The sequence below is a fragment of the Tamandua tetradactyla genome, chromosome 16, assembly GCF_023851605.1.
Source record: "Tamandua tetradactyla isolate mTamTet1 chromosome 16, mTamTet1.pri, whole genome shotgun sequence".
In the NCBI taxonomy this organism is placed as follows: domain Eukaryota; kingdom Metazoa; phylum Chordata; class Mammalia; order Pilosa; family Myrmecophagidae; genus Tamandua; species Tamandua tetradactyla.
Window position 1 is genome coordinate 48,295,638 of NC_135342.1, and position 10,501 is coordinate 48,306,138.

At 46.6% G+C, this 10,501-nt stretch overlaps 1 long non-coding RNA gene across 1 annotated transcript in view; it reads right to left on the reverse strand.

The window, feature by feature from the left end:
• The window catches only part of LOC143660307 (uncharacterized), a 40,229-nt gene that overhangs the window by 16,720 nt on the left and 13,008 nt on the right, over nt 1–10,501 (reverse strand). The gene's annotated exons all lie outside the window — the stretch shown is intronic.

A 10,501-nucleotide genomic window follows, 5' to 3' on the forward strand; every position in this document is an offset into this window, starting at 1 on the left:
GTGGGTGGCTTTTTCCAGGTAGACCCAGGGCCCGTGTGACATGGGAGGGTGTCCTGGGCCTGAAGTCAAGATCGACATTGCTCAATGGGGCTTCTCCCTCTCTGTATCAGCCCCATGTTAAACAGTTTCTCTCTTAGGAAGATAATCACGTTTTACCTGTGTCACGAAGCCTGGTCTTATCCACCTGAACAGATTCCGCCGATGAATGCACAGTCCTTTATTTTGCAACTGAAGTCACAGCCCTTTGTTTTGTAACTGCAGTGGACTATGTGACCCCACGGCTGATCTCCCAGCGTCGGGAGGGAATTGGAAGGGGTCACTCTTGGGTGGTGGAGGGTCCTCAAGACCATGAAGAAGACAGAAGCTGGAGGAAGACCGGAGTGGATGACGTAGACTAGCGACTCAAACGCCACTGGGCCAAGGAGAAAACCAAAGACATCTAGATCGAAACAGGCCCACGATGTATGGCCTCCCCAAGCGAATCTCGAAATTACCCCGGCATCGATTCACCCCGGCAGGCGGAGTCGGTAAATCTCCACGGTGACCTGGAAATGGGAGCTGGGTTTGAAAGGCACCTGCCAGGAAGGAAGGAAAAAGGTGTGATTGGAGCCGCGGTCAGATGTGGCAGTGACCAGAAGGACCACCTCTCCAGCAGTTGCTCTTTCTCTCCTCCCTTCAGATCCTAACAGGGAGCCACTCCTGGAGGGGAGACGTCCCCCCCACCCCCCACCCCCACTTTCCAGGTTCTGGAAGCTTCGCCCTGCAAACATGTCCTCCTCTCAGCACTCCTGATGGGAAGAGGAACTCAGATAAAGGAAACAGATACATATCTGTTGTGGGTGAGCTTTGTTTCCACACATGATATATGGTTCCAGAGGAGGAGTTAGAAAACAAATTATTGTGTCTCCTCACCGCCGACAGGTCTTTAGTGGTACCGACTGAGAGGAATGAAGCCAGAGATTAGCAGTTCCCTCACAATAGGTCCGCGCTACAGGAAAGTGTCTTAAGTTTATCTATTGTTAAGTGGTATAATTTATCGTCGTCAAGGGTTAAGGAGCAATTCCAGTCTTTTCCTACTTCGGGAACAGAGATTTATAAGATGATGCCCAAATTTAGACATTAAGGTGCTGCGGGCAGAAACATCCCGAAGGCTGATTTCTTGTGTGGGCGTTGGAAGCCAAGTCATTCACGGAGCTAATTTGAGGCTCTCCTTGGAAACTATATTTGCTTGCCGAGTGCATGGTGAGTTTTCATTTGGGCTCTGACCAGCTGACAGCTATGCAAGTTTGTAGATACCAGTAATTGAATATAGATAACCTTGAGGGTTGACCTCTGCAGAGCCCGGCCTGGCTGCTTCCCATTGTTCCTGGTTTTGCCAGTTGATACTAAACTGCTGCCGGATGAATTTATATATTAAGAATTCGCTGCCGTGGGAATTGCTTATCATTCCCTGGTCTATGCTGTAAGCTTCTATTTACTCGATGTAGTGAGCTGGGAATAAAAACCGTGATTTGACTGTTCACGAAAGCGGCGGCGGGGCCGGGGGGGGGGGGGAGCAGCGTGCTGGAGACGCTTCATTCATTTCTAAAAACAAAGGAAGGGGTCATGCTCTGGCTTGAGAAAACTCGTGGAGGGAGGCTCCCGGGCGTGCGGCTGTCTCAGGTCGGTTCCCTGCCACCTTCTTGGAGTTCAACTGAGCTTAAAAGCCAACTTCGAAGCAACCTCTGCCCTGTCACCAGCATGATGCTATTACGTTTTAAGGGAAGAAGCACAGGAGTTTCAGAATTTGCTTTTCACTCCGAGAGACGCTTTTAAAAAACTCCTGATGGGTGACCTCCATCCTGCAGACAGGTGAGCAGGCCGCAGGTCACCGAGAGGCCGCCGTGGCAGCGAGACACCAGCTGCTGTGTGCCTAGGGCCGTGCCGTCAGCACACTAGGGACAGCGGGCATCTCTCCGGGACGGGCTCTGCTGCAGTGCTTACTCCCTTCCTTAGACTTTTCTCAATTGTTGAAATGCCAACAGCGAACATGGATCGCTTCTGCCGTCAGAGGAAAAAAAATTGTTGAGAAAAATATTCTCAAGAAACCGTGTTTGGGGGCCTCCTGGAAGCTGATGTGTCTTTCTGGAGGCTCCCCTTCCACTGGGCTTTGAACTTGGTGGGCGGTGCTGAGAGGGGGTCTGGGTGCCTGTTAGGGGTGCGGGGGCCTGAGGGTAGCGTCCTGGGAAGAGGAGGAAGAGGAGAAGGAAGAGCACAGGTAGCCACCATCTAACTAGGGATTCTTAGTTCTGGGGGTCTGGGCTTTGGAAGGGGGCGTGGGCGGGAGCCCCCCGAGGCCTTCCCTGCCAAGTCACTGCGTGTCACTGCTCAGCTGAGGGGATCAGCCTTTGATGCTTTCAACATCAGAACATCAGAGCTGCTCTTCATCCTGAGAGGGACGGTTCGGGGGAGTCAGCCAGGGCAAATAGCTCAAGGGAAATTTCATTTTCCCTTTGTCGGGCCCCCTGCTTTCATCTGCTGGGGACGTGCGCTCCGAGACCGCACGGAGAGAAGCAGACTCGCCGGACCCAGGCGCGCGCACGCGGCCGATTTGGGGCCTGCGTGGGGAGGAGGTGGCCACCTCCGCGTGGAAGCCCTTCCGGAGCCGCGGCTCAGGGGCACCTGAGGGAAGGGGCTGCTGCAGGCCTGAGATGACCTTCCCATCTCGCCCTCCACGGGGCTCCGAGGGGACAGGCGGGGGAATTTTGCAACCCTTGGCCGGTCCAACCGGTCTGGCCTCCCTTCCCAAAAAGGACAGCCCTGTTTGTGTCTCTGCTGCTCTGGGAATGCTTGCCTTGTAAGGAAGAGATCGAAGGGCATGCAAGGCTGCCGACAGCCTGGGCCGCCCCCTGGAACCTGTGGTGTACCTGAGCCAGGCGTCCTGGGTTCAAATCTAGACTCTGCCCCTTGTGACCTATTTAACCCTGAGCGACTTACTTCACCATTCTCTTGCTTAATTTCCTCTTCTGTACAATGGATACCAGCCATATGGGGTCGCTGTAAAGATTCAGTGAGTGAATATGCATGCAAAGCTTACTGCTCTGCCTGGCAGCAGCAAGGACTTCATAAACATCAACCATCCTTGCAAGCATCCATTTAATATTCATTTGGACAAGGTCCAGAAATCCACAATATTTTAAAAGTAGCTTCAAGAGATGACTACTGCTTCTTCCAACAGTGAAAATAATGTTTATAAAGCAAAACCATGATTAAAAATATATATATAGCTTAGCCAACATTACCTTCCATCACCAAAAGTGTCACGAGTGCTTTGTAGCTCTGAATACCATTCTCCTTTTACTGGAAGGACTTACACTGTGACTCAGTTTTTGGGAACTCAACTCTTCCTTTCCACCCTCCACCCTCCCCTACTAAGCCAGGGCCTGGGAAGAAGCGAGGTGTATTGCTGTGGCTGGACAGGAGAGCAGGGAGAGCAGGCGTTATGCTAATGAGGAAAGCCGAGCCAGGGTCTCCGTGATGGTCAGAAGGAGGTCAGCAAGGCAGGAAGAGCTGCCAGAACATGACGTCTGGGAAGGCTGCAGGCTAAAATCTTCATTCCCAGAGGTCCGGTGAGGCCAGGTGGGCTGATGGCGCAGCCAGTGAAGGTGGGCTTGACCTTGGACCCCAAACAGTTTGTCCTCCAGCTTGCTTAATGGTATGTGTGGAGCTTGGAGGTCCCAGTCATGTGCAGGAGGTCATTTCAGAGTGTTGGGTGGCAGCAGATGGGCTGGAGGAGGAGTGGAAGGAATAAGATGGCCACGGGGACCTCTGGTTCTTACTCTTGTGAGCCCAGCAAGGCGTCCCCGGGACCTATACCATCAACACTGTAGCAGAAATGGTCTGATGAGCCTCTGCCTCTTGGGACCACATAAGGAGGAAAGTCAAATATTTACTGAGCACCAACCATGTGTAAGGAACCGTGCCGGCTGGTAGAAATAACTTTGTCTAAACCAAGCATGTCTAGGATCCCACACCCAAGGCTTTAGTGTGCTGAGAAGCATCTGGACAGCTAAAATGCAGATTCCAGGGCTCCATCCAAGAGATTCTGATTCAGTGAGCTAAGCATGAGTCCTGGGCACTTGCATTTTGAGCAAATGCGAATTTTGCCCTCCAGAGACCAATGAACCATAACTTGTCTCTCTGTCTGCCCAAGTAGCTATCATTTACTGAGCACCCCCATGTGCCAAGTACCAGAGTAGGCCATGGGTATTAAAAGAAGGCACCAACCATGCCCTCAAAATTGCTCACAGGTCCTGGAAAGAGTTGGACCCAACGACCATAATGATTCCTACCATTTCAGATGCCATAACCTTTAAAAAAGATGCTTTGTAAAAAATCTAAAATAAGCAGCAGGAAAACATTTTCTGTTCTATTAGGCCTAGTTGTTGGACAGAGTTTACAATGGACAAAACTTATTGAACATTTTATATGAGCTGAGCATTCACCTAAGTGTTATGCATACTTTATTCAGTCCTTAGTCCTTAGAAAAACCTTGTGAGACAGATACTCTGAGCATTCCCATTTTATGGATGAGGAAATTGAGATGCAGGAAGGAACACTTTCTAAGGTGTCACAGCTAGGAGGTGGGGAGCCAGATTTTAAACTCAGTAAGTCTAACTCCGGAGCCAGCACACTTAAATATTACACTACTTCTCAACTCAACGTGCCATTGCTGGCAGTTTTGAGGCAAAACAAAACAAACAGCAAAAAAACGCTACTGTGCAACTAGTTATTCTGGTATGGATCTGTGCAACTGCAGGAGAAAGAACTTGTATTTTGACTTGTATCCTAAAGAATACAAGGCATCTTACTTCCTTAGGTGCTAAGGTGGGAATGAGAGGGTAGAACTGAGACTGATGTGAGGTTTAACTTTACAAATGGCAAGTCTAAAGGTTTACTTTCACAAATAGCTGAAAATCTCAACTTTGAAAACTGTGTTTAGATTGGCAAAACTTAAAGAGTTTGATAATATCAAAATGTTGGCAAGGAGGTGGGAAAACGTACTTTCATACACTGCTGGTGGGTATTTAAACCGGTTCAACCCTCTTAGAAGGTGATTTGGCAATATTGAGTAAAATTCCATGTGCACATGTTCTATGATTGTGCAAGTTCACTTCTAAATATGTCCATGCATGCCCAAAGATGTTCATTACAATGGTGGGGAAAAAAATGGAAGCAGCCTAAATAGTCACCAACAAGGGGAACGAGTGAGGGAAAGAAGGTTCTAACTTATGGAATCCTTCCAGCAATATCCGAGCTTTTTATTTCAAATCTTTGGCTTGAGAAGCAACTTCTAACACTAGAAGTAGTGTAGCCTCATTGTTAGAAGCCACGCATTTGCTCACAGTATGATCTTGGGCACTTCCTTGCTCTCTCTGTGCCTTGGTTTTCTCATCTGTGAAGTGGGAGTAATGGTTGCAGCACCTCGCGCACTAGGTTGTTCTGAAGACTAGAGGAATCAATGCCCCTGCGTCTCTGGAACAGCGTTTGTGAGATCATATTGCTGCGTGCCGCCCCCTAAATGTGAGATGGGGTGAGATGATGATGATGATGATGATGATGATGCTGAGGTTGCTTACCTGTGGCTTGGGCCTGTCTCGGGTATTAATTGGGAAAGTAAAACAAAACAAAGCAAAACAAAACGAAACCCCACACAAAGAACACAGCTCAGAGAAATGGACTTTGCTGATGTAAGCCAAGATGTGATCCTTACTTGCTCACAAACCAGTTAAGCTCATCTTGAGGTCAGGAAAATGATGAGATAAAGGGAAGCACCAGATAAAGGGAAAGGGGCAAGAAAGAAACAGGGAACTTTCCCAGAAGCCAGGTTTTAAGGGTTCAGCCTGGGAGGAGGCAGCGATGTCTCTTAGGAGTAAGTGTAAGTGTCCTGGTCACACGTTCCCGCAGCCATGGTGAACCAACAAAAGCTTAATCCCTGGGGGCAAATGAGGTGTCAGGGCAAGCACCTCCATGCCTGCCATAATGCCGATAGCTTTTGTCATCCTGAGAATCTGAAATGTTCTTCAGAATTTTCCCACAGTGAGGAAAATGTTTTTATTCCAGTCCCCAGTGAATCCATTGGTTCCAACAGAAATGTTTCTTCTTCCGCACACATCCCCGAACTCCGGCATCCAAATGTTGGCTCTTTCTCAGTGACCTGCTTTCCCCTGCCTGAAGCCTGGCCTCTCGCCTCTTGGGGGCCCTGAGGACCAGAGTCAAAGAGATTTCTTGATATTTAGCGACTGGCTAAGTATGTCCGGAAAACATAACGTGCACCTAGCAAAGAGGAGATTGCGTTTTATTTTGCAGAAATTCACCCCATCTTCTTCCTCCTTGATAAATGAAAGAGTCTTGGGAGAATTGGAGTCATACCTGGCCTCCAGTTCCAGCACAGAGGCGTCAGCTCTGCCATGAAGCAATTTTCATTTCGGTGGAAGATGAAGGCGTCACGTTCCTAAGTGCTGCTGAGTAAATTCCGAGGCATCTGCAGAGATCCCGACGCAGCCACGGTGTTCTGTTTACCCACACAATTAAACCCAGACCATTCCCCGCTGCAGTACAAACAGAATCTTATCTACTTAACGTCAGCTGATTAAGTCATCCGGGCTGCAGAATGGTAAACAGATATTAATAAACAACCTATAAGTGAGTCATTTAAGTGGCATGGACTCTCGTGGCAGGTTCTCGGGTCTTAAGATGGAAAAGTTCACTCCTTCCTGACAGTGCTATAAAACATGGCAACATTATGACTTTTCAACCATATCTAAAAGGCCAATTTAGGTTTATTCCCATCCGCGTTGATGGCCATGGTTCAGCAGGTGTAAACCAGTAATAGCTGCAGTCCAGTGCTGGGTGGATGCCAGCACAGATGTGTTCAGTCATATGACTAATTGAAAACCTTAAACAAAATCAGCAGCCTGGCCATTTTGCCTGCATAATAAAACAGTGCTGATAAAGGCAGTGGGGGGAAAAAACCCACCCATCTCATCATTGGTGCCATTAACAATCATGAGTAAAGATGAAAACAACGCATGGTTTATTCTGCAAATGAAGGCATATAACTAGGTGGTTTCCCAGGGGCCCATTACCCATTTTAATAATACATCAAGGAGCCTGAGCAAACAGTTTGTATGTGCAAACCAAACAGAGCAAACTATTTACAGTTACCGCATACAGAGACAACTCCCAGCACTCTGGATTTAACAAATTTATAAAGGTACGCAACATGATAGCTATTAGCAAAATTAAAAGAGAGCCATTATAGACTTGCAGTCTGCCACGCTCACTCACCAGACAAGACTGAACGCCAACTCCAATGTTCAATTCAGAAGGCTCAGCCACCACCCCCACCCTTGACTTTTTTTCTCCTTCCTCCAAGAGAGCAAGCTGACTTGGGCTCAAATTATGTGCATGAATAATAAAGTACCATCTAATTAAAAACTGTAGTTAAATATGCAAAAATTAATGGTAATGAGATTGTGCAATACCTCTGAGTATAGACACTTTATAAATTACTCACAAGCGCGCCTTTGCTTGCCTGACCTGAACAGGGAATAGCAGAAGTGACTGGGGACTCTGTCGGTCCTGGGACCTCATGGATGCCCACCCATGCTCCTTACCAGGCCAGTGACGGCCAACCTGGGCAGAAGGGATGGCCGAGCCAGAACATCCCGTTTGTGATGTTGGCTGTGATGGGAACTGGATGGATTAGGGTGGGCATTGCACAAATGCTGGGTGGAAGAGGGGGCTAAGACTTGTCACCTCGAAGTAAGAAGGGTCTTCTCCCAAAAGATGATGCTTGACTAGCCGACCCCGGTAATAAGGCATAAGTGGAAAGGTCTGCATTTGGACTCATTTAAGTGTGCTTGCCTACAAACTGTCTAGAACCCTTCTGCCCTCCCACTTGCCAATGCCAGGTTCTGCCCCCATCCTGGCTTGTACCAAATTCAGAGGAAAGGATCCCCACGCCAGCACCATCACCCAGGACAAGAGCCTGGACTGGTGGTCACCAACTTTTCCCTCTTGCTGTCTTGAAGTCTTTGCTATGCTGCCATCGTGGCCTTCTGTCTGTATTCTCCCCAGGCCTGTGTAAGGACTTTGGGCTTCATTTTGGCACTGGACCACCCTTTGGGACTGCGTGGCCTCCTGGGTACACTGACATTTGCCTTAGAGAGAGGAATCTAGATTTTCTTCGTCCCCTCTGCTTAGAGCTTCTGAATCTCAACTTCTCCCAATATCTGTCTCCCTGTTTCTTCATGGTTGGTAATCCTGCTTGAGCAGGATTGATGACAGACTGAGCAGGGGCACCCTGTAAGAGTAGAACGTGGTTTGGGAGCAGTAGGCAATTTCAAACCCACCCAGTGTGATTCCTGTTTTTGCCTTTGCATCTGTTGAAATAGAGTCTGACAGGCTAAAAAGCGAGCATTTCTTTGGGGAGGTATTTCTCATTCCGATGAGACTGATGGGGAACTGTTCTCTCTGCACCTTCTTGAACGTGCTGGTGTCATCCTGATGACAATAAGGGTTTCTTGTTGAGTTGGTGGGCACTGGCGTTAACGGTACGTTCTTGACAGCCCCGTTTACTGGGTGGATTCATCGGCTATGCAAGAGATCCATGGTCCTGATGTCTGCAGAGTGGAGGTGTTGTCACTGCCAGCCGACTTTAACTGACTCCGAGATTTGTATTGTAATGTTTGGACCTTGCAAGGAAATGATGAGCTTGATTTGCTTTTTTTTTTAACCTTTTTGCTATTGAAGAAACCTGGATTTCTTCCTCCCACTCTCACAGGTTCTGTTTGATCTTCTCAGTTGGTAGTCACGTTATAATGATAGAAATATGGTGGGAAGAATTTGCAATGTCTGACAAGGCGAAAGTCCAAAGTTGGACAGGTTGAGCCATTTAGAGTGAGTGCATGAATCATTCATATGTTTGGGTATCAGAAAAAAATCTCTGAGATCTAATAAGTATGTTTCCTGTTGATAGATTGTCGGATTTGTCATTTACATCCCTGCAAATTCTCCTAAATGAGCAGCATTGAGAATCCAGTTAAATACATAACCTTTGGTGTCATTTCGGTTGGAGTTTGTGTTTCAGTATCGCCTCTTGCTACTGGTGTGATCTTGGGCAAGTTCTCTCACCTCTCTGAGCTTCATTCTACTCATTTATAAAAGGGAATAATAATGCTGTCTCCTTCATAGGGTTCTGTGTGGGTTAAATGAGATAGTTATATTTAAATACCTAGCACTTCGCCAAGCTCAGGGTAAATAGTCAATGAATGGTATCTATCCTATACATAAGAGCAACAATAAAACTAATAATTACTAGGGCTGATTTTCAATAAAATTATTTAAAATAAATAGGGAAAACAATAACCTTTTTGAGGAAGGAGAAATAAATGTACCCAGAAGAAGCATAATAATTATCATAGAATTTTATATAGAAAATTTTCATGGTGTGCCAATGTACATTATTTAAAGTAACTTCAACAGTTACTTTTGGTTACAAGAAGTTGAATGCTTGACTATCAATGATTTGGAATGTAAGGACATTCGTTGTCCAATATAATAAGAAGCACAGAGGAAAGATTGCCTGAGTTGGGTATTCCACAGTACCTTAATTTCAGAGTTGACTCTGCTGCAACTGTCTTGGCTTCTCCTAATGGTTCCAAGATTGCTGCCAGAGCTCCAGCTCTCATATCCTCACAGAACTTCTATCTAAAATAAGGATGGCTTGGGGATAGGGAGACAGAGTTGATTTTCTTCCTACTTATCTCTGATGGAGAAGACTTCTCCCTGGAGTTCCTAGCAGTCTTCTTGTTATGACTTAGTCATCATAACTGAGTCACATGTCTACCTCTAAAGCAATTCAAGGGAAAGGAGTGGGATTATGATGTTTAGCTTTGACTAATTATGATTCATTCACTCAGGTTGGGCTTACCTTTCCCGACCACATCACCAATGGAAACCCAAACAATACAAGACTTCTGTTATCAAGATAAAAAGGGGGCAGATGAGTGCTAAGTGGACAGTCTAGAGCGTCTGCCAAACCCTATGATGGCAGATGTTATTATTATCGTTTGATAGATGTGCAAACAGGCTAAGATAGAGTAAGTAAAATTATCAAGGCAACATGCAGATTACAAGTGATAGAAATAGGTCTAGAAGTCAGCTCTTTAGGCTCCCAATTTAGTGTTCATTTCACTACATTCAACTACGAGTGGTTTTTCAACTTGAAACTCCAAGCTTGCTGGCACAGAGTAAAAAGACCAAGAAGCTGAACTTTGTGGCTCATCATTTCATGATCTGATCACAAGAAGACATATATGTTTATCTGGAGAGAAATATTTTTCCCTGACATTAAAACCTTGAAGGAATTTATTGCACGACTTCTTACATAAAGATGTAACAACATAATGGATAATGTCAAAAAATGATAACTGGCATAGCGCACTGCCGCTATGAA